This window comes from Melospiza melodia, chromosome 2 (genome assembly GCF_035770615.1).
Source record: "Melospiza melodia melodia isolate bMelMel2 chromosome 2, bMelMel2.pri, whole genome shotgun sequence".
NCBI classification, from domain to species: Eukaryota; Metazoa; Chordata; class Aves; order Passeriformes; family Passerellidae; genus Melospiza; species Melospiza melodia.
Window position 1 is genome coordinate 101,931,197 of NC_086195.1, and position 24,129 is coordinate 101,955,325.

Below are 24,129 nucleotides of genomic sequence, written 5' to 3' on the forward strand. Positions count from 1 at the left end.
TCTGAAAGACTTACTAAAGAAGAATAATCCATTTGGATGCACTGTAGCTCTGATATAATTCAGTATGAAGACAGAAAAATTAGTTTTAAAACTTTCCTTTTCTGATTTCAGTTTAACAGAATTCTGATGCACTAACCACAGATAGGGTTATGTGTTCATGTAGTTGGTACCTGAAGAGAAAGGTCAAAATCGTTCTTCCTTCATTCTAGAAGCACTGACAGAAATCCCATACTATCCAAATCCAGCCTCTCCAAGATTTCATCTCCTTGTCACTGCTATGCTACAATTTGCATGAGTTAAAACCTGAATCACATTTTCATCTGTCTGAAACCGTTATCCTGATAAAATATGTAAACATTTAAAGTGACACAATGAAGAACAACTCATACCATTCACAGTCTCTACTGATGAAAATGATGGCAACACTTCTTGAGAAAAGGGTAGTTAATATCTCCTTTGTGTTGATATTAAACCAAGTTTTATGCCTGTGAACAAAAAGGCAAAGGATGCAAAAGTAATAATTTCTTTGGTTGCCCCTCAGTACCTCGCAAATGTGGAAGCGCAATAATTGTCTCCAGTTTCTTACTCATGCAAGAACTTTTAAGGAGAGCCATCTATGGCTTCTCATTAACAAGAATGCTTCTCATTAGCATTCTATGCTTATTTATAAATACATACAACCCTCCCATTTTTCAAACTCTCAATATGAAGACTAACACCAGAATCTGTTCTGTTTTAAAACCAGATGCATTTCTTTCAGTAACCTCTACAGATACCTACTGTTTACCCCATGGGTAAATTTTCAGGCTAATTTTACTCCTTCAGTAAATGAAACTCTGCATCTCTAAATGAAACTCCTTCAGGTGCTGAAACTCTGCACTTCCAGTCTGTCTCAATCCAGTCTAATACAACCCCCAGTTTTAGTAGCTTTACAACAACACTCACCTCCCTCAAGTATTATCATCAATATTTAAACAAGAGAAAAATGAACACTGATACCATCTCCAGATTCACAGACAACCTGTACCAGGGATTGAAAGGGAAAGCCCTTGCCTACACTCCACAATCCCCAGTCTTCATCTTCCTCTGTACACTACGGCATCAGCCAGAGAAGTTAGTCACTGAGAAGTGAATTTGAAGAAGGCTGTTGCCCATTTACCTGGTTAGATTTCAAAGCCCAAACAGTAAAGGACAGTGTAACAACAACACAAAAAAAAAAAAAAAAAAAAAAAAAAAAAAAGGGAAAAGGAAATTATACACACAGAGATTAATTAAGAGGGAACAGCTGGCAACAAGACTAGAGGGACTTTTAAGTGCTATGAAGAATATAAGTCCAAGCTTGAATTAATAGTTTCTTCTATGTATTATGCTTGAACAAGATGAACAATGCTGAGTTCCTGTATTTTCCTAATGAAGTTAGCTATTTTCTTAGACAGGGAAATGAAAGTAGACAATGCAGCAGTCTGCATTTAATTCCTTTGCTATCACCTGCATGTGAATGGAGGGCTCTATTTATCTGCTGTGCTTTTATTATGAAAAGGAAGCAAACAGCAGCTCAAATTGTCAAGTATTAAAAAGGAAAAAAGTTAACCTTTTTTTTAACTTGAAGCCCAAACAAAATTATAAAATACAAAAATCTGCAAGAAGGAAAGTTAGCTTAAGTATCTATGAAAAGAAGCAAAGAAGGCCCCAGAATATCTACAAATGACAGGATTTTTCGCTATTGGAAATCCAAACATTACAATGAAACTATATGAATACTTCAGTTTAGCTATAGTGACATTCAGGACACACCAATGTAACAACCCAAGCAAAAAGCTGCTAGTGACAGAACTGAAAGTGAAACTCCACTGTGCAATGTCTCTGCTGCTTGCAAATTAAAAAAAAAAAAACTTGACTTTTCAAAAGCACAGTTGTTTAAAAAAAATCCCTCAGTGGCCATTTTAGATTTTGACATGAAGTGGTTTATTTCCCTGAATAGATACTCTTCTATCTACTGTGTAAACAGTGAAAACTTCACTCTTTAAACTTTCAGTAAATCCAGTGTTAACACACTTTTTTTCTCCTACGCCACAGTTTCTGTATATTTGTAGAGCATGTCAGCTCCAGCTGAGATGAACCTCTGGTTCAGAGAGGTGTGCTCTCTAGTCCCCTGCAAGGATAAAGCTTCTGCTAATAAGTGGGAAGTGACACAGTCAGAAAAGAGCCAGATGCTGTGCTGATGTGGCACCCTAGCACTTTCAGCACAGCACTTGCAGTAGTTTACCACTTCTGAGCAGCACAACCTTATTCCCTCATTCCATGCTATCTGGGGAGTCAATCTGGGTCTTGCTGCCCTTGCTCTGTTCTCATCTGTTATTCTCCTAAATTGGCAAGTGGGAACCCAACCAGTTCTCAGATTCCCCTGGAAGATACAACATGTTGTGGTCCACCTACCTCCCACTGCCCCCTTACCAAAAGTCACTTTTGTCCTCCAGCAGCTCCCCTCCCAATTACCCACCTTGATCCCCAACTCCTCCCTGCTTTAATTCAATTACTGATTAATTTCAGAAAAACAAAACACCTTCATTTCAGTAAGAGGCAGATGTTCCTCCTCCCTCCTCTCCATTCCCACCTCTATCTCACCCCACACATAGAAAAATACTCACAATGCTCCATTTAAGAGTACATTCTTAAGTCCTGTCTACAAAATCTGAACATTCTTTAGTTTGAGACCACCACCATGACTAAGGTATGAACACCACAGTGTATGAACTGCCCCCTGTGCTGCAGTGTGATTTTCTGAACATGCTCATTTGTACATTCTGCAGTATTTCACAACACATATAATGTTTCATTTCAAAAAAGCTAGCCAAGTAAACACATTTCCCATTTTCCACAGACATGATTCTGCAGTTTGCCAACTAAAGAGGGTGTCTGGCAGTATCTCAGATTTGGGGCTGGCTTTTTTAAGAGTACATGAAAAATGGGCTGTTTTAACTTGCCATTTGACAATTGAATCATTCTCCCTTAAACCTAGTAATTTTCACTCTCCCAGTAACTTTACTATTTACTTGTGCCCAGTCCAGTATATTGCTGTTTGGTGAATGTATTTTCAAGTCACACAGATCTGAGCCCAGATCAAGTAAATCTGAAACACAAGTCCAGATTAATTAGTTCCTTCCAGGCAGTGAGAATGACTCTTTGGGCTTTGCCAATTCTACCACAACTTCTCTTCCTCATCCTTTCCTCTTCTCAGAGGAAGCCATCTGCCACTGGCTCAAACCTCACACTCAGCAATGACAGCTTGGTGACAGACACAGAACAGAAGACATGAAATAGCCCTTTCTGATTTGAAGGACTTGGCGTCTCCAACCTACCTCCACACTAGCTCCTTTCATGTAGAATCACAGAATGGCTCAGATTGGAAGGGTCTTTGAAGATCAACTTCCCAGATTCCAAACCCCCTGCCATGGGCAGGGACACTTGACTATAAACCAAGTTGCTCAAAGCCCCATCCAACCTGGCCTTGAACACTTCAAATGGCAATTTCAGCTTCATCATGAAAAACATCTTATCATGGAGCTGAAAACAGAAGTCTCCATCTTCCTCTAGCAGAAATAGCTCTCCTTTCTTTCGTAATTGTGTTACAGATAACACAAGTGCTCTGTCCAGAAAGCTTTAACACCTTGTAGCTCTCATGCCTGGTAAGACAACTGGCGGACAGAGATTCACACAAGTCACAAGCTGAAGGTAAGCAAGAAAGAGATACTTTCCACTTGAATTGATATTTCTCTTTATCTGTGCCTAATGTCATTTCTCACTTCTTTCATCACCTTATTCACAAAAGGCAATACAACCTCGAGTAAGAGGTGATGTATGATGTGTGAGGACTGACAATGATGCTGGGCTGGAGCTGCTGTAGAGCCACCACAAAGACAAGAGGTGCTCTGTGCCTCCAGTATTATACAAGCAGCAGCTTAAAAAAAAAAATCACATAATTGTTTCTAAATCTACCTATCCATGCTAAAAACAACAAGGATTCTAAAACTAAAAATAATATCAATATTCTGCCAGAAAAAACAGTAAATATATGAAGTTCCCTTGATGATTCTACAGGAGTGAGTTTTTCCAACTACCAATTTAGTGTGACACCCTAGAAAAGTCAGTAAAAAACAATAGGTCTAAGGGTGGTTTTTTTCCCCAGTTTCTCCCTTAGAGGTTGCATACCTTCTATGGCTATGATTTAATCACTTAAAGTGAGTGATACTCAGAAGACACTCATCATATTATGAAATGAAAAAACCCAGAATAATGGAAGCAATATCACACTGCCATCTCATACATTTTTATTGTCTACTTCTGTATTTTAAGAATTCTCTATACATCTTCACTGCAGTTATTCCTTCATCCTTCTAAGTTTAAGTTAGTGTCTTCTCTCCAGACTCCTCTGGAGGCATTTATCTTACAATCAATCCTGCAATATGAAATTCATTTTGTATTGTCACAACGGCTTCACATGAAAACAATCCTAATTTTAGCAGGATTCTTATGCTGTAAACCCTTGTTCCCATCTTGACTGACTTTGCAGTAATCCATGTAGTTTATTTGGCTACACAAAGAACTAGTTACTTTGATATCATTATCTTCCTATGTTTGCTATCCTTAAGCCTTCACACTCAATTTTTGAGGCACGGTTATGATCCTCAATGAACAATTCTGTATACCTGTTCTGACTTCAGCCATACACAACCCTATCTTCTGCTTTGATTATCTGTGGACTTTAAAAATAACCAAATAAAAAAAAAAACCACCCCACCCTAAAACTCAAGCAGTGCCCTTTCTCAGTCTTCCCTCTACAAACACCAAGAAAACTTTTTTGCAGTTTACTGACCTCCCCTTCAGCTTAAAGCTTCAGCACACAAGTTACCAACAAGATTCTCCATTGTTTTCTGGGATTTTGCAACATTGCCATTTTCCACTTTTTTGTATTTTTTCTGCATATGAAATTTCATTTCCACAGGTCCCTAATTCCCTCCTCCTGTTCATTAATCTTCCTGCTTCCTCACAGTCTCTTCCACTGTAATCCATAGCCATTGCATGGGGTAAGTCAAAAGCAAGCTGCCCTCACCAGCTAGAACCAGCCTGAAAAACAATACAGTTGAATCCTTCCTTAGCATCCAGAGAGACAAACAGATAGCCTTCAGTATGTCAGACACTATGTACAGAATCACTGGGCAAAGCATTTCTGCTCAGTTCAACTGGCTGATGAGAAAAGTAGCACTGCTTGGCCCATGCAGGGAGGTTTCTGTGGTGTCCTACCTGCTCTCAGCCCTTGGTCTCACAACTCACAGACATAGCCATCTTATCTAAGACACTGACCTACAGGTTTCAGCACTCCTTGCTTGCCCACACCACCAATGTCACTGCATATTGAGGACCTGATCCTTACCAGCACCTGTGCAGCCACCTGCCTGCATCCCTCCTCCCATTTCCAGGATTAAATCCTCCTGCAACACCAGACGAAGGCAGACCTAGGCTCATCCTTGCCTTAATTAATATAGCTACATAAGGCAACCTGCCAAAAACACCTTTATAATCTCCAAGCAAAGCACAGCTCATAGGGAGTAAGGATGTTTTGTATAAAACATGGAAGACATCTTGGGGGAAAAGAATCGAATGGCTTGAGACACAAGATCTTACCCCAGTCTAAAACAGAGGCACAGACTTGCATGTTCATATTCCTTCAAAATACCTTATCTTTTCATCTCAATATATCATATCTCCTTAAAAACTCTGCCTTGCCACCTCCTCACGGCCACGAAACTACTAGCAATACAACCAGCAGAAAAACACATGGCTTTTCTGCAGGAAAACCCAAGATCTCACCTCATCTCTGCTCTGGAGGTGTTCTCCTCCAGATTAAGAGAGCAGGGAATACAAGGCTTTCCCACTCTTAACTTTGGGAATGGCTTGTGGTTCTTTCATGCCTCCAACCGCCCGATTGCTCCTGCACAGCCATAGCTGTTTTGGGAGATGAACTGGGAAAATAACATATGTTAAGAATAACTCAGTGAAAAAGAAGAAGTTTGGGCAATTTCTTGACCCTCTCCAGTCTGCTGACAGCAGAAGCTGTCTGAGTAACAGAGGGACACACACCATAGGAGATGGGTGGTAACTGGAACCACATAAGCCAGTACTGACATCAGAAGAAGAAATTAAACCATGGCCACCAGGACCTCAGATTGACTGAACCGAGACCTGCTCCTCACTAAAGAGTGCACAGAGGCAATCTTCACCCAGCAGTCAGCACTCACAACATGAAGGCAACACTGCTGTATGCCTCTCTCATACTGGTGCCCCTTTCCATCCCCCCACCATAAATCTAACACCAATTTCAAGATAACCCAACACTGTGCTCCAGGGATAAAGCAGCCTTCCATTTAAAAAAATTCAATGAGGCCAGCAAGACCAAATTATAACCAGAAGTTTTTAAAAGCAAGTGTATATGAAAATTCTTATACAATAAAAGCTATCCAGTAAATGTAATTTACTTAAGCTTATCACACGATCTCTTGCATGAACATAACAAGGAGCATTCAACTCCCTCCACAGTTTTAAAACATGTACAAGACATGAATGACAATTTGCAGCATCTAAACTTCAACATGAAGAAAGTATTCCACGTTGCACTCTATCAGTGGTAAGGCATTATCTGACTTTTAAGAGAGACCATTTTTTCATTTTGTCTGGAGTTGATCTGTTCAACACAGGTGAAACTGGAGCCAAGGCTCCCAGTATCCCTTTTCAGAATCCCTTTTCCATTGAAACTCAGATATTTTTTTTTCCCCAGTCCTCCAGCATTCAGAATTGGCTATTACACCAAGAAATACAGAATTATTATAAATGTCATTCCTTGGACATGCAGTGACTTTCAACATGGCCAGAACTCTAAAGAGATATTAATTTAAAAGCCTGAACCAACAGTTTAGGATTTCCTCTAAGCTGCAGCTTTCTGAAGTCAATATTTGTAAATCATGCTTCATGTTTCCAAGGAAACCAAGTGGGTAATACCTCTTGCAAACAGCCTCCTTGAATACACTTTTCAGGGCTACAAGGCTCACAGAAGTTATTCTCAGTCTGACAAAGAAGGTACGCTTTTCCTTGTATCTTCCAAAAAAACATATCAGCATGCAGAGGCAACTGAAGTAATGTACACAGCAAGCATCGACAGAAATCTCTCTGGACCCTGCCATCTGAAGCACACATCTTATAACCATTGTATTACTCAGCTTTTGTATGTATTTTTCCCAATGGTAGACCTAAAAGTGTCCTGAGTAAACAGCATTACATTCATTTTCCATGTGTAAAAATGAGGCACTTACTAAATGACTTCCAACTCATCAGTGTATCACTTACAGTGTGTATCTCACCACCCTCTCTAAAAACATTATTATGCATCTCATAGTAAAGTTCAAATATTAATGAAGATAGAAATCAAATCCAGGAACAGAGCAGCATATTGTAACAGAATGCTGTTTCCTTGATCATTTTACTACTATTTTTCTTATTTGACAGATATTTACAACAATTTAAGGCATGACTGCTCACTGCAGCCTGCAGACACAAAATAAATGGTGAGGAGTACAAAATATACTGAACGTAATTTTGTTGATGGGATCTTTGGAAAACGTAAGATCATAAGCTAAGCAGCAATAACATAATATCGTTACCTGAAGAAGAAAGGATGAAAAAGTCTTTAACAGAAATAACAAGTTTATGAATTCCACTTTCATAACTGTGAAGACTTAAAACTTTAAAACAAAATGCCTGCAACAGTATTTTTGTTGCAGGCTCTTGCACACTGAAGGCAGATCAAAGCAACACAGAAATTCATTCTCCTGTCTGTTAGAAGTTCTGTAAGACTTCTGTTTCCAAACAGCCAGGTAATGTGCTTTTACACTATATATTGAAGGAGCATTTTGTGTCCAAACATTCCTGCTGAAAAACAAAGATTCTGAAGCTTCACCAAAAAATACAGACTAGAAAAATACCTCTCACACCCTCTCATCTGCTCACATCTATCTACAATACGCCTTCAGCAACTGTTTTACTACACAAAACATACCCAGAGCTCAAGATGCTGCATTTTGCTTACTCAGAGAAACTCAACCCTGATTAAGACATGGATGCTTTCTGGTGGCTCAGGGTAACCAAAGAAACAGCAGGTCTTCAAGGATCTCCTCTGGAAGTATTATGCACAGAGCCAAACTCATGGGCTTCAGCCATAGCAATTCACTGCATCCAGCACGAATCTGCAACTTACAAAGACACATATTCAAGAACAGCACATAAAATAAAACCCAAAACCTTGAAGGAGAAGCCAGAACACTTCTGGCACTACAACGGAGGATTGTTCTAACAACAAAAATGAATTCATTGCACCAGAATCACTTAAAACACCAGACATCACACTAGGTACATAAACTTCTTTGGTAAGCAGTGAAAACCAGTTTCCGCCTTGCAGCAAGTCTCAAAGTTGCCTGCAGAATAAAAAACGTCATTTCACAGCTCATGACTGAGATGACAGCAATGGACAAGACAATCAGGGGACAATAACCAGTGCTGCAATAAGAAAAATCCATGTAGCACACTAAGTATACTTAGCAGCAAGTAGTTTTCAAAACACCTAAGTCAACACTGAGCAACAAAGGGCTTTCTTTTGCCACCATTTACTCATTAAACATACACTTTCACTTTTCTTGGACCATCTATGTCCTCCCCACAGCCCTAAATTTAGTAGTTTCTCTCCACTGCATCCTGCCTTCATCCCAGAGAAGGGCAACACACAGAGTCCAAGAGCACCACTGGGAAACAGCTGGGAAAGAACAGAAATATCTTCCCAAGATCCTGGAGGCAGAACAAACACAAGGACACATAGAAAAGGCAGACCACACCCAGACTGCAAGGAGAGGAAAGGACCCCCAGGATCCTCCTGCTGGATTGCATGTGAAGTCATGGTCACCTCAAACCTCAGCTGTGCCAGTTACAGAAGAGCAGCACACATAAAGCATCAGACAGCCCAGCCTAAATGAAAGAAATTGAGTTGCTTTCCATGTAGCAACTTGTGAGGTATCACAAGCTTTTCCAAAGGTACAAGACACCAGCAGTGAGCCACCACGTGCAGCCCTAGCTGCCTATGGCACCAATCCAGAAACCAAGGGGTTACTACTTCACCACACTGTTTTCAGGAACTGCTGCAATAAATCCTCAGCAGAAATTCAGGGCTCCAGGGACCTATAACACGCTATGTCATCTATAACACAAAAATGTAAATTAAGGTTTTTACATTTAGAATTGTGCAATTGAAACTAATTTTGCATTAAAAAACCCTAAAACCTCAAGAGTACAAATAGATAAAAGGGCTAACAGTCATTGCATGGAGAAAGCAAGAGCAACACTACTGGTGAAGAAAAAGAAACAACACCTGAAGATTCTACTTGAATAAAAATATGGAATCAGTATTAGCCTTTGCAGGGAAAAGATTTTAAGCTAGCCTTTGCAGGGAAAAGATTTTAAGCTAATGACCACAAATGCTTTAGGCTCACATTTCTTCTCTGCCATGCAAAGCACTGTACTCAGATGACAAAGTTCAAAAGTTCTGTGTCGAGACGTTCATGAGCTTCATTCAGGAGCCTTGCACATCACTGCCAGATAGCACAGGGCTCTTTCTTAATAAACTGGTGGCTCCTAAAGAACATAAAGATCATAAACAATAGCAAGCTCAACAGAGGAAAGTGAAAGCATCCCACTGGAGGCCTCAAGAGACACTGCAATGAAGAACAGTTTGTCAAGTAGGAAGAACTGGAGCAAATTCTGGGACTAGCAAATCACCAAAAGTCAATTGGATCTTAGAAAGGTGGGATCTTTCCTCACAGGCCAATTTGTTTTGCAGTAGCAGCACATGAGGTGACTGTAAAATTAGCTTTGTAATCTATTTAGTTTTCCTTTTTAGAAATACAGATAAGTAAACACCCATTTGGACTCCTCTCATGAGCATAAAGAGATATTCTTTCATCAGAGAGTTTCCATCGTGCTGAGATGTATTTCTAGTGCTCTTTACCTGGTTCATTTTGCTCTCAGGCAGCTTGAAACATTAATAAAACCTTTCCTCTGATCACCACTTTCCAGTTTCCTAACTTGCTGCACAAGGCTGGACTGCACAATGGTCCTTGTTTCCAGCCCTGATCCTTTTCACAGGATCTGCACTAGTTACGTCAATTTGCAAAAAGAAAGCAAAACAGCCAACAAGCTTCCTTTGCCCTCTTTGAGGAAGAAGCAAATTACCTTTCCAGTTGTACTGCTTTTTGATAGCTCTGTGTCCTACATCATTTTGCCTGGCTCCATGACAAATACAAGTAGAAAGGAAGTTATCACACTGAATGAAACTACACAATGAAAAAACTGGCAAGCAAAACAATCTTGCTTTGGTCTTTAGTTGCTATTTCAAGAAGATAGGGAAAAGGCAGGGAAAAATAAAGGAGAAAGGCACACGTTTAGTTTCCCTGTAAAATAAGTTTACTTATGATCACAGTTTTAAAGTCAGAATATGCAGAAATTAAGTTTTATTTAGATAACTGTATCTCTTTGAAGACTGAGGAAGTAGAGCAGTGTATACTTAACCATTGTGAAATGTCTCCAAAAAAAAGACTCAATAATTAAAGTGAAAAGGTCTGGTTTGTTTGAGAATCAGCAGGGCTTCACAGATAAGATTACTGTTTAAGAGCAAAACTTCCCCAAGTTGAGCAAAGCTCAGCAAAATCACCAGGTTTTCTTAGTAACTCTTTTCAAACTGGTAGGATTAATGAAAAGCAGTTGCAGGCGAGAGGGAGCGGACTATCCCATTATTAAATTTGAAACAATCTCTAAAAAGGAAGAAAAAAACCCCCAAAACACAGTAAGAGACTTAAAGGTCTGAGAAGTGCAGCACCACATAAGCATACCAAACACCGGAGGACTGGGTGTTCCTGCTCAGCTGGTACCTCTGGCCAATGAGCATCCCATTTCACACTTTAGATAATACACTGAATGGAAATGCCCAAAAAGGCACCTGAGAACTGGAGTGTCAGTGTCATCAACCAAGAATAAATCAAGTATTTGAAAAAATTATCTTCATATGCAGTTTCACAAAGCAAGAGCAGCTGGCCAATCCTACCTTTTGACAGTGTTTAGAAGGAGCAGGTTAACCAAGGCTGCTCCAAAACCTATCTGGTAAAGAAATGGCTTTTTCCTGTACCACTATTATACGTTTCAATAAAAAAATCTGACCCTTATTTAATTTTTTCACCAAAATTACATTTGAATTTATGAAACCAATTTACATTCCTTCTTTCATCAATGCCCAAGCAGTACCCATTTGCTGTTAAAGTTTCAAAGAAACTACTTACCCTATAAAAAACACAGACTAAACAAAACTGAAACACAAACTAATCAATAAGCAAGTGCAGAAGAGAATATCTTATTTCTCACAGCTTATTCAACCACCACAAATTACTGGATCATCCAGAAGTTGAAAAAACTCTACCATGAGCAAATTAAACTGGGTAAAGACGTTTCTCTTACAGAATTTAAATATAAACAACATGCTGAAAGGTGATAGCTACTAGTTCTAAAACTCCCCAGGATATTTTTAACAGAAATTTAGAGGTTTTTTAATAACAAAATACTATTTTTCCTTTATTCACCATAGAAGTTTATAACACTAACACATTTTATTAAGATATTTTAAAAAAAACTGGCATATCAAAAAGAAATCAAGATATCATTAAAATTATTTTAATTATGTTTTCCATGGTTTACGAGTTCTAAGTACAGTTGACAAAGTCAATCATAAAACTGAACTACCAAGTAAATCAGAAACACATCAGCCGTACCATAATATTAAAGACCTGAAAATTCAAACACAGCAAATGAACATTAATTCCACGAACTTTTAAAATGTACAGGGCATGCATACAATGCTTTCTCTCAAATAGCAATCTGAGTATACTCTGTGTAACAACTATTTTGTCCACTGTGTATCAGCACACTAAGCATCTCTTACCCAAAAGACAGCACTAGGAAAGGAAAATGAGTAAGAACTCCAGAAATCAAACAAGATTTAAACTGATTGTTTAAATCAAGTTTTCCTGACCACTACTTTGAAGTCAAAATTATTTAAATCAATTCACCGTCTTTAACAGCCACAAAGTAAAACACTGTTCAATTATGCATATTCTGAAAATGAAGACAGAGAAGGAATTGACAGGAGACTGGCTGACCACTCATTTAAGAGACAGAAGTACAACAAGGTTAAGTGGCTGGAAGCCAAATACATGGCTAAATTCAGGGAAGAAATAATGCATAGAGATTAGAGTAATTATAACCACTGGAACAGCTCACCAGAGACGACAGTTGATTGCCCACTGCATAAAGTTTTTTACATTACAAACATCTACTCACAGAATGTTCCAGCTCCAAGAGACCGCTCAGAGTTTGTGCAGGACAAGGTGATACTCTACTGATGGCATTATTGAAATTGAATTAGATGATCACAATGGTCTCCTCTGATACACAAATCAATGAAACTACAATTGGTTCCCATGACAGATACTATAATATATCTTCCTTCTCACTTCACCAAGTCCTGCCTCCAGTGAATATACTGAATTCGACATGTACACCTCCTGTAAGCTATCTGCTTAAATGCCAACCTGTCCACCACCAACTAAGACTCTGAACATATGTGGCTAAATTCCAACTTGTTCATCCAGGCAGAAATCCCTAAAAGTCTTTGCAACTTGTATATTGGTTAAATGTGGCTTTGTGGGTTTACTTCTTCTATGGCATTTCAGCACTGTCAAGACACTTTTAGGACACAATTTCTGTACTTGACACCGCTGCCAAACCTCAAGCTTCAAAACAGCTGCAGTCTAGTCATTCAACTTTTAAAGTGAAAACTCTATAATGTCTGTCAAATACTGACTGGAATTACTGTTTTAGATCATACCAAATTATTGCCAAAGCACGTGTCTCATTTCTGTTCTTTCCTTCAAAAATTACTGTTTACAGATTCTTTGAGAGATTAGAATTTTTGTGTTTTCTGAACTAGTTCTAACATTGTCTAACACAAGGAGAATATTTCCACTGATTATTTTTGTATTTCTAATACATTAGCAATATAAAAAGACTTTTCACACTAACCCCATGTTTCTATTTTTGATATCACAGTAACATGCGAGGAGTCAGCTAGACTATGGGAGCATTTCTAGCCTGCTCTGATCTGAAAGACACTACAGCATTCACAATCAAATGCAGGGAACACCTTCTCCCCACCTTTCCCTCTCTCTGCCACGGAAAACTGTGCTTTCAGGAGACCAGGCCTGCTCCAAGGGCTTGCCAGTTAGGCACTGAACTACTGAGAATATAATCCTTATGCAAAGTAAGTAGCAATTTTAGCAAATATATACACATGCACACATATATTTATTATATATATATATATATATATATATATATATATATATATATATATATATATATATATATATAAATAAATGTAATCTATAAAGGCTTCTTTGGTCAGACGTCTTGAAAACACAACTGTACAAGTAGACACGTTAAGAAAAAACAGGAGTGGGGAGTTGTTAAAGCGGCTAAGGTTTTTCTTAAAGGGAAGCCACTTTCAAATAATCCAGTATCCAGAAAATGTGGCTGCTTTTAAGAATTCAGCAGCTTTTTAATGACAAGGTCATCAACAGAAGGGCTGCAGCAAGAGGAAGAGAGCAGCATTCCTCACCCAAAGAGAGGCTGAGCAGTGCTGCTGGCATGAGGCAGAAAGCAGCGCAATAATTAAACATACAAGGATGAGAACTGATGGATGGGAACATGCAGCATCAACTGCACTCAGAATCCATCACAAGGAGGAACTTCCTTCTTTTACTTTAATTCCTCTTTTCTATTTCCTTTTTGTTTAAGACAAGAAAAAAAGATGTGTCCATGAAAGCCACACAAGTGGAACTTCAGTAGTATTGGGGGGAGATGTGGGATCTGAAAGTACAATTATGTTTCATTTCTGTTTATGGACTTCAGGCTATGACCTCAAGAGGACTTGGGTACCAAACCACTCTGCTCCTGATGCTGTCCCTACTATAGAAAACCCCAGCCTGGCTGGGTCTACCTGCTCTCACAATATATGGGCTAAGTTAAACACCAAATAACTAAAGCCACAAAAAGAGCCCACAGAAACTGCTATTTCTTCTTCACCACCACCAGAGCCTTCAGGGCCTCCAGTGCTTCTGCCAGGATCTCAGCACTGCAAGGGTTCTCTCACTTATTTTTTAACAAGTACAATGTACTCATTTACGTGTGAACTAAACATCTGAGACTTCCCGTACTGTCAGCCAACAGAGAGGTTTTCTGAAGGCCTTCTTACCATAAGAATTACTCTGGTGTCACGATTTTAGTACATACTTCTGAGGCAAGGATGAGCTAAGCTCTTCTTTTTTGGAAAAGGAAAGTACTTTATTCAAACTCTCCACCAGAACTGACTTAGGCAGGTGTCTGTGATTGCTATGCATAGAGTTCAGTCTTCCATCCCTGCCTATCCCACATACTTCTTTAGCATCGCAATGCAGAAGAAATGCTGTGCTCCTAAATGCAGCAAAACGTGAAACCCAAAGGACAGCACATTTCCAGCAAGCACAAAATAAATCTATCTCAGATACTGGCTGGGATGCAAAGCCGAGAAAGTGCACTAAATCTCTCCTTTTTTTTTTTTTTTTAAGTTTATTATATTGAATTGTTTGATGTGACTGCTGAAAACTTTATCCCACTAAAGTCACAATAAAAAATTACAGATCTACCATCTTCTCAAAACAGGAGGTCTCCAAGTACTAAGATTCACTCTTTCAAGATAGACATTTTAGCTAAATGTTGATTTAGCTGAATATATATCTCAAAAGTAAAAGTGAAAATGGCAATGCTATCAGAAATAGCAGCCTCCAAATCTGCCTCCTAACTAGACCAACTCTGCATGCTCTCACTTTCAAAACCTCATTTTTTTCCTTTCAAAATTGTGTAGAGCACTGTCTATGTAAAAGATTTCCTTGGCTAGATGGAACAAGTGAAAAATTAAGTCACCTTGTAACTGCTACCAATTTATAGAAAGTGGAAAGGAATGTTTTTCTCTACTTTTTTTTTTCCTTAAGAAAAATCTTTTCATTTCCCACTTGGAATTTTCTTGCAACTGAAAGATTCTCTGAAAAAGGAACTGGAAGAGCTCCAACTACTGTCCAACACTTTAAAAGATTTTAAAGTGTCATCAATCACAGCTCTTTACATGCTCTTCTAGAGCACTGCCAACTCGTATTTGAAGACTAACTCAAAAGTGTTTCATGCCCACATTAAACACTCAAAATAAAGACAAATACAAAACAAAAAAAAATTTCTATATTAATCTGATTTTAAGTTAAGTCCTGCTCAGATTCCTGTCAAATGTTATTACATAATACTAATAGTCATTATCTTCCCTTTTTTCTAGGATTAATTGGCAATTGATATCCTTAATCAAATATCTCAGTGGCTACCTCAGGTAGCAACATATTATTATGCCTGCTATAAAAGGTCCCTTCAATTCTTTGTAGACCATCTTTAAATGCTGGTACCATAGGGAAAAAAAACCCAAAGAATTAATATCCATGGTAAATAACAAGTCACAGGTATTCTTTGAAACTGATGTAACAAATTTCTAATCCTGCATATTCCAGTTAACAAACTTCAGTCATTTCAACAGAAAAGCTCCGTGAATGGTTCTTCAAAATCTGATTTGAAAGTATCTGAGAACACTGAGTATCTGAACCAGCCACTTCTGACAACTTTGGTAGTAAAAAAAAAAAAGAAAAAAAATCAGTATTTTTTCTATAGAGTACTTTTTTAAAAAAAAACTTTCCCTCGGGTATCCACAGAGAGAAATTGCTGGGTTACAGATAGTTGCCTTTATCCCTTCAGTGGCAGCCTGTCAAGACTTGAACAAAGTATATGACAATTAGAGATCACTCACGCTCAGGAAGGCTTCCAGAGCTCACTGATAGCATCTCCAGCTCTGCGAACGGACCTGACCTTATTTCCAGCTGGCCGGAGCTCTGCACACACCCCCTGCACCCACGCAGCCTGCCAGCATCTCTGTGCTGCCCATGCTGCTGCCAGGGACCTGTAAGGCTCCACAACAGAGATGCAACACCACCACCAGAAATCTCTTCTTGGACAAGGCAGAGAAAAAGAAATTATTTAGGCAGTCGGCAGGAGGATCAGCATTAGCACACAAAACCTTGCGCTCTTTGCTGCTCTGACCACTGGACAACACCCGGCATTAATAGGGAATTAGGGTCAGTGCTTGCCACCTTACAGAGCAGGTAACAAAGTGCCTGTCCCAGGTGACACATGACAAAAACGAGACTAGAACTCGGGTCTCCCAACATGATACATCATCTGATTAATTATCCCCTTAGCAGCGCCGATGTCCAAGGTCATGCATTTGATTGTTCTATGTTTAAACAACGAGAACGCACTCGCCCCACAGGCAGGCCAGGAACAAAGCTCGGGATTTCTGAGTCCCATCATTACTCTGCTATGTAGCAAATACCGTGCCAGCCATTAGCAAAGAGCATGCCTCATTCCCGTCCTGAAGGCTGGTTCACAGAGAGGACAAAAGCTTGCTACTGCTAACCAGACATTCCTTAACTCAAGTGGTGCTGGTCTGCGCTGCAATGCCTAACGCTCTTACTGCCAGCACTGCCAGCCACCCACAAAAGGACAAACACCATTGCACGTGATGGCGTTTGTTACAAGAAACAAACAAAAAAAATTACAAAAACATTTCTATGTAAAAATAAACAAACCAGATTTAAAAAAAAGCACAGACATTACTAGGATCGCATTCAGAGGGTCAGAAATGTCAGTGTGTGACAGTCTTGGCCAACTTTATTTAGTATCACTGAATATATACTTTTAATAGTCTTCAATCATAGCATCTCCCTTGATCCTGACAAACAGTTTTAGTTCCAATAAACCTTAGCTTTTGCATGCTTGTGGTTTTACTGAACTTTAAAAAAAAAAAAAAAAAACAGCAAGCCAACACTGAGGTAAGTCCTACCCTTGTAGTTGTGGCTGAAGGGACTCTTCTGGCACAGGAGTTGATGTGTACACATGTTGAGTGCATGAAGAAACAGACAGTATAAAGCATAAAATCCCTGAATATATATCACATGACTTAACATATTGACTCCCAAGTTTTACCATGTATTTGAGAAACACTGGGATGGCTCATGCCACCATGCCATCCCAAAAATCTAAGAGATTACAGAAATAGCTACAGAACCAAGACACACCATAATTTTCATTTGTCTTCTCCAGACCAAAACACATCATTCTGCAGCAGACATAGATTAAAAAAAAGTATATAATAATTCAATTTTAGTCCCAAGTTTAGATAAGGCTTTCTAATTCATATGAAAAGCTATTATACTGAACTCAAGGAATTTCACATAGCTCAGTGTTACATACAGCATAGGTACACTTTCTGGCAAAGCCAAGCTCATTTTCCCTCTTCTTCCTGTCTCTCTGTATTACTTTAAGAGCTTTCTGCAGTCAAAAGGTAAATAGAACTAATTAAAGAACAGCCTAGCTTTTTCACATTGTAGAATCACAGAATGTTCTGACTTGGAAGGGACCTGCAAGATCATTGAGTCCAACTCTTAAATGAATGGCCCACACAGGGACAGAACCCACAGCCTCGGCATTATTAGCACGCTATGAGCAACTGAGCTCATCTCCTATAGTCACTGCTTGGGAGCAAACAAGAGCACAGACTTCATATGAACTTCAACCCTATCTGTCACACCAAACTCTGCAAAAGTAGGAAAAAGTTCACATATTCAGGGCACAAAATCTAAGCGAACTTTCTGCACAGAAGATTCAAAATGCAAACACAACAGCCCTAGCTGGAATTTATATATATATATATTTATTTATTTATATATATATTTATATTTATATATATACATATATATACATATATAAAATCCAAAACAGACTCCACAACTTTCCTCAGATGAGTCCAATTTTTCCCACTTCTGCAACAGTGCCACAAGGTCTGATCAACACTTCAATCAAGTTTGTCAACATATGCCCGTCTAGCTATAAACTAATGCAATCATTTTGACACGAATCATCAAGCATAACTTTTGCTGTTGTTTGGAGGTTGTTTAGCAGCAACTTTAAAAAAATCATTCAGTTGGAAGCAAGAGGACTGTCTAAAGTTCAGTTGTTGAACACAGGGTAAGATTACATGGAACTTTTACCAATGACAAACAATGTTGACAGTGCCATCCATACTTTAGTGCAAAAGCACTTTCCGATATAAGCAGGAATTTAATTTAAAAAAAAAAATCTTTTTTACTGCATAGGAAACAGACATTTCATGCTTCCACATTTTGCATCTGCAAGACTCAAAACAAGGAAAAGAAAACCCTCAACCTGGCTGCTCAGTACTTTACTTAACAACTCACTTTGAAACAGCATGTTTATTACATGTTTTCCCCTTAGCAGGAAAAGTGAGCATGCTTGTGTTTGCAGCTCCTCCTCTTTCAAAGACACACAGCTGCAGCTGTAGTAAACAACCACTAGTCAGGAGCTGAGAAGGTCAGTCTGGGTGCTGCATCCATTTCAGCTTTTCTAAAAACAAAAGTTTTATTTCAGGAAATTAATTTTTTTACTCATTTTGTAGTTAAGCCAAGGAAAGGCAAACCACAATCATTCTCCAACAAAAGAAACCAAGGCACAGTATTTCAAAAACCACAAGCAAGACACTTCAGTAAAAATAAGTGTTTTCAGAGCTCCATCTTTATTAATGAACAAGCACATCATTTACACTTTCCTATTTTACTTGATTCAAACTAAGTCTTGGTCAAAACCAACTTTGTGCTGATGAGACCTGCTCCACAAAGCAAACAACACTCACTGAAGGAAAGAGCAAGGAGGTTGGCCACGCAGAGAAGTGGTGCCAGCAGCCGAGCAAGGTTCACTTAGGTCATCCAGCAGCCTGAAGCAAGGAGGCTACAGCACTCCATCTCTGGGAGTGCTTGCATAAGTGGACATCATGCACCCAGCCATGACAAAAGGGCACTCAGCTTTCCCTTATTTTACAGACCATCCAAAATATGAACAATGGCATACCCTAGCAGCGCTGAAAACTCCACCAAATTACACAGATGTTCTGCAACCCCCTGTGCGGCAGACACCTCAACAAGCACCCAAGAAAGGCACTGCCCACTTTCCTCAAATACATGGTCTGTATGTCTATTTAACTGTGGTGGTTACCATCACACACCAGCTTGGTCCAGGCAAAGAGAAAAGCAGTCACTGCCACGGGGTTCTGCAGCACAAGCCCTTCACTGACCCCATTCTAACATCTCCCAGGGCAAGAGCTATTTCAGCCCCACATTTCTGCCTCCTCTCATCTGGACTGAAATTCTGCTCATGCATGTTCAGGTCTGGCTGATCCTGACAGAAACAGCTGGCAGAGGACTCCACGATTAGCCTGTCCCGGAATCTTAAAGTTTATTTTTAAAAGTTGTTACACAGAGTCTTCTTGGGCTGTCAGGGGCCTTTCCAGAAAAGGTTTTTCTACAAGAAAGCAAAGAAAGGCCTGGAAATATTATCATGAACTACTGCCAGGGGGGGAAGCCAGAATTAAAAATACATGATTTCCCATCCCCTCTATTTACACATCTGATCAGAAACAGAAAACAAACAGTATCAGAAACAGAAAACAAACAGTATCTCCCATATCCTAAACTCCTTCCCAGCCCATCCAGAATAGGTGCACTCACTCATCAAATGACCTACGACATAAGCTTTTTGACAAAGATGCTTCTCCCCCCATAAAAAGGTGCTCCTCAGCCTGCTGCCCTCCTCCCAGTTCCACGCACAGTTAAGAAAAAAAAAACAAAAGGTGGGAAAAAATACTAAAAGGAGGAAAGAAAAAATAATTGAGAAGAGGCGAATGCCAGCAGTGTTGCTGGCCCGGGGAGGGGCGCGCATGGGTGTCACCACCATGGAGGGGTGATGTCATCCACCAGCCTCCAGCCCGGGCACCTGCCAGCAGCAGCCTAGCAGCGGCTGCCAGAGCCTCCGGCAGCACGGCACGGGGAAAAAAATAAAAAGGCAGCGAAAAAAAAAAAAAAATCCGCAATGTTTCCCTTCGCTATGCGCGGTTGGTTTGTGACGATAGGTGACATGCCAGCTTGCGGAGAGCGGTTTCAACTTGATTACGTCCCATTAGAAAGATATTCAAGACACTCCCCCTCTCCCAGCACGAAATTAAAAAAAAAAAAAAAAAAGGCAGCCTCGGTTTATGCAGCCTTACGTCACTAATAAAATGCTCCTATCGCCCCATCTGTGACCTATTCAGCACAGCTACTAATCCCACGCTGCGACCACTTTGCTGTTCCTGTGCATTTCAGAGTTGTAGACCAACCAGAGAGCAGAAAATGGAGCCCATATGCCAGCGCTATATAAAGCAGCCTCGCAAAGTTGCCGCGAATAATCTACCTGCCGTGGCGAGACGAAAAGTGAAAAGCAAAAAAAAAAAAAAAAAAAAGAAAAACCAAAAAGGGTGGTGGAGGGAAGAGGAGAGTACCGTTTACTTCACGATGGGTAGTTTAAAAAATAAACTAGTTTACTGTCTTACTTAGGGGAAGGGGGGTGCCAAGAGCTAGCAGGATTTTATAAGCTCTATACAAACCCCGATCAAGTGAACTTCTCTTCAGTGCTTCCTACCGAAACGGCGCCTACCTCCTCCCTAAGCGCACAAAATATCTTATTTCCCAAGCAAGCCCGTCTGCGGGACTGAATGCCACGCCAAGATCCGAAAAAAAAAAGCCCAAAAAAACCGCTGTCTGGACCGGAGCATCGCATCCCTGCAAACCGCGGGGAGGAGAATATAAAATAAGCCGTCTGGTCGCTCCTGTCCGCCTCCCCCAAAATCCTGCACCACCGCTGGTGGTTGGATGTTGGGGGAGGCGGAGAGGAGCCACATCTCATCCCAGAGGAAATTTCATCCCAGCAGCGGAAAGCTTTGGGAGGGCTTCACAGGGTGACGCTGATGCCATCCATGGGCTAGGTAACCCATCTCCCGCAGCGGCTCTGGGCTCAGCGCTAAATGCAAATACCAGCGGCTTGCTCCCCAAGCTCCCGACTTCTGCAGGAGCGACCATTTGTTCCACAGAAGACCATTATTTCTGTAGAAGGTAGTACAGCACGACACTCTTGCTTTTTTATTTTTCCCCCCATAGCGTGTTACAGTCCCATTTTTCTCCCCATTCACCGTTACGCTCCGATTTTCCCCTCCACAGAGCGCTACACTTTATACTTTTCCGATATTTATGTATTAATTGCCCAGCCCCGAATGCGCACGGGGGCCGCCCGCCCCCACCCACACCCCCCCGGGGACGGCAGCACAAAGGGCTGGGCGCTCCCAGCTCGCTGCTCATCACTCCCCGCTTATCGCTTTTCATTTCCCCCCCTCGCTTTTTTCACCGCCACCCCCACCCCTTTTTTCCCCCTCCTAGAGCCTCAGCGGGAAAGTTGAGGGAAAAGTTCGGGCCGGCGCCTAGCACCCTACGCCGGTATCGCTGCCGCCGGGGCACGGGCAGGGATGGAGCAGGCGGGAGGAGGGGATGGATGGAGCGGGGGAGGGAGCGGGGGAGGCAGGGCACCGCCGTTAACCCCCGGCTCGCCCCGGCGGCGCCGGGGGAAGCGGGGGGGCCGCCCTGCCCCCCCCCCGCTCTTCAAAATTATTTAACTTCAGCATAGGAGCGGTATTTTGTTTGTTTGTTTTTTTAAATAGAGGCTGGCTGGGACAGCGGCAGCAAAACCCACACACGTTAGCCGTTTATCCTGCTAAGAAAAGGAATCGGCACAGACCTGAGCAGAAGCGGCAGAGCAGGAGAAGAAACTGTTTCCTTCCCTGACACAGGGTCCCCGCTCTGTGTCTGTCTGTCTGTCCGCCCGCCCCGCGCTCCCCGGGCAGTGCCCCGCGCACTCGCACCCCGCACCGGCGGAGGCAGCCGGCGGCCGTCCCCGGGAAATGAATGGGGGCAGCCCGGGGAGCCGCGGCGCTCGCTCGCCGCCGACTTACCCGCGTCACATGATGAGCCCGGGCAGGGTGGGCCGGGGGTGGAGGCTCCCGGCGCCGCCTGGCCGCGCCTCGCCTGGGGCCGCCGCGACACCCCGCCGGCCGCTCAGACAAAGGCTCCGGACCGGTGTCCCCCTCCCAAGCTACCGGCCCCTGCTCCGGCCACGGCGGGCGCCGGTGGCGTCGCTGGCATGCGGCGCGTCCCCGCCCCCACCGGCAGCCGGGCGGAGGGAGGGGAGGGAGGGAGGGGCCGCGCCCCCGCCCCGCGGCCGCCCCGGTGCGCCGCCCGCCCCGCCCCGGGGGGTGGGGACGGGAACGCCCGGCCGCGCCTCCCCCTCCCGGCCCCGGCCCCGGCCCCGGCCCCGGGCCGGCCGCGGGGAGGGGCAGGGCAGCGGGGCGCCGCGGGGAGGGGCCGGGCGCGGCCGGCAGCGGGGGCGCCGCGGGGAGGCCCGGGGCGAGGGGGCGCCAAGGGCGGGGCGGGGTAAAGAGGGGCCGGGGGAAGCTCAGCGGGGTGCGGGGCCACGGGGGAGCTCGGGGGCAACTCGGGGCTCTGGGAGCGCCCAGGGGACAGTGAGGGAGGCGCGGCTCTGGGGACGCCTGCGGGAGCCCCGGGGGTGCAAGGCGGAGGGGAGCAGAGGGGAGCTCCGGGGGTCGGCGCGGGGCGGCAGCGGCAGCAGCGCTGAAGGGGCCCGGGGGACCCGCGGTCGCGGCACTGAGGGGCGGCCCGGGGGAAGGGACACACCGGGCGGGGGGTACTCCCCAGGGCCGCGCCGCCCGGGGGTCTGGCCGGGCCCGGCCCCCGCCGTTACCTGGGGCTCAGCGCTGCAAGCCTTTCCCTTCTATTTTGTTTTCTTCGCACAGCCAGACTGCAGCTCGTGAGAAGTATGCGAGGCGTGGGGTTGTGGGTTTTTTTTTTTGGTCAGCGCTCGTAAGCCCGAGTCGCGCCCCTGCAAACTGAGAACTTCCTTTATGGAGAAGATTTTTCTCACGTAAGGGCTGCGAATACTGGGTTGTAAAGGTTTTAATAACAACATAGAGAGGAACAGATTCTATAATCTTAAAGTTTGTTTAAAACACCAAGTCTTTGTTACATTCATGTTTTAAAAGAAGAACTTTCAGAACCTTAGGAAACAGAAATATAAACCCTAGGAGTCAGTTAAACCTTTAAAAGCAAAAGTGTTTCTTTTCGCAAGCATTCTTACACGTGTTTACACTGTGAAGTATTTTGGTGGAAAGATCCTGGTCCATGCCTGGGCAGTATTGAAGCTATTGAGCTGGCCTGACAGGTTACCTGGGGATTCTCTTGCCTCGGAGAGCCTTTTGTTAATGTAAAGCTGATGTGGCTGTTTTCTGCCGCCTCCCCTGTGGTTGGTGTTGCATAAAGTAAACACGGTGTGGCCAGAGCACAGGTGAGCTTTGACCAGCACTGCCTGCTTAGATGGTTTCTGGCCATGGTCGGGGGCCATTCAATTTAAGGAAGCTTAATAGCCTTTTGAATAATCAGGGTGCTGTGCTGGCCCCCGGCAGAAGCCATGGTCAGAGCAAGTACAAATAGTAAGTTCTTTATGAGTCGCACCCCTTATTCTCTCAAATTCACAGTCAGCTCAACAGTTCCTGAGAGTCCCAGTATAACAATTATTGGGTAAATAAAAAGCAAACAGAGGGATAGATCTCGTGTCTAGAGGTTGGCCCGTCATGTGAAGGTGTTTGTAAATGCCCGTACAGCTTGTGTATTTACACAGAAAGCCAGGTGGAGCGCAGGTAAATAATTGCTGCTAAAATGCTATTACTTTCAGTAAATACAAACTAATATTTGCTGCTCATCACAATATTTACTGAGGAAGCCAGAAGAACCAGAACCAGTGTTTGTTCCCAAAGAGGATTTCATGCCAGCTGCTAGAAATATGTCTACTCAT

General features: G+C 42.4%; 1 protein-coding gene across 8 annotated transcripts in view; it reads right to left on the reverse strand.

Moving 5' to 3' along the window:
- Positions 1-23,040, reverse strand: part of KLF12 (KLF transcription factor 12) — a 240,667-nt gene extending 217,627 nt beyond the window's left edge. For 2 of the 8 annotated variants that reach the window (XM_063149438.1, XM_063149432.1), the window contains exon 1: positions 22,217-22,281. The gene's annotated coding sequence lies outside the window, so the exon portion shown is untranslated. Of the gene's footprint in view, positions 1-22,002; positions 22,109-22,216; positions 22,285-23,022 lie in introns of those variants that run through there. The other 6 variants (XM_063149440.1, XM_063149435.1, XM_063149434.1 and 3 more) reach the window with 5 other exon arrangements.
- Between the last annotated feature and the right edge of the window lie 1,089 nt (positions 23,041-24,129).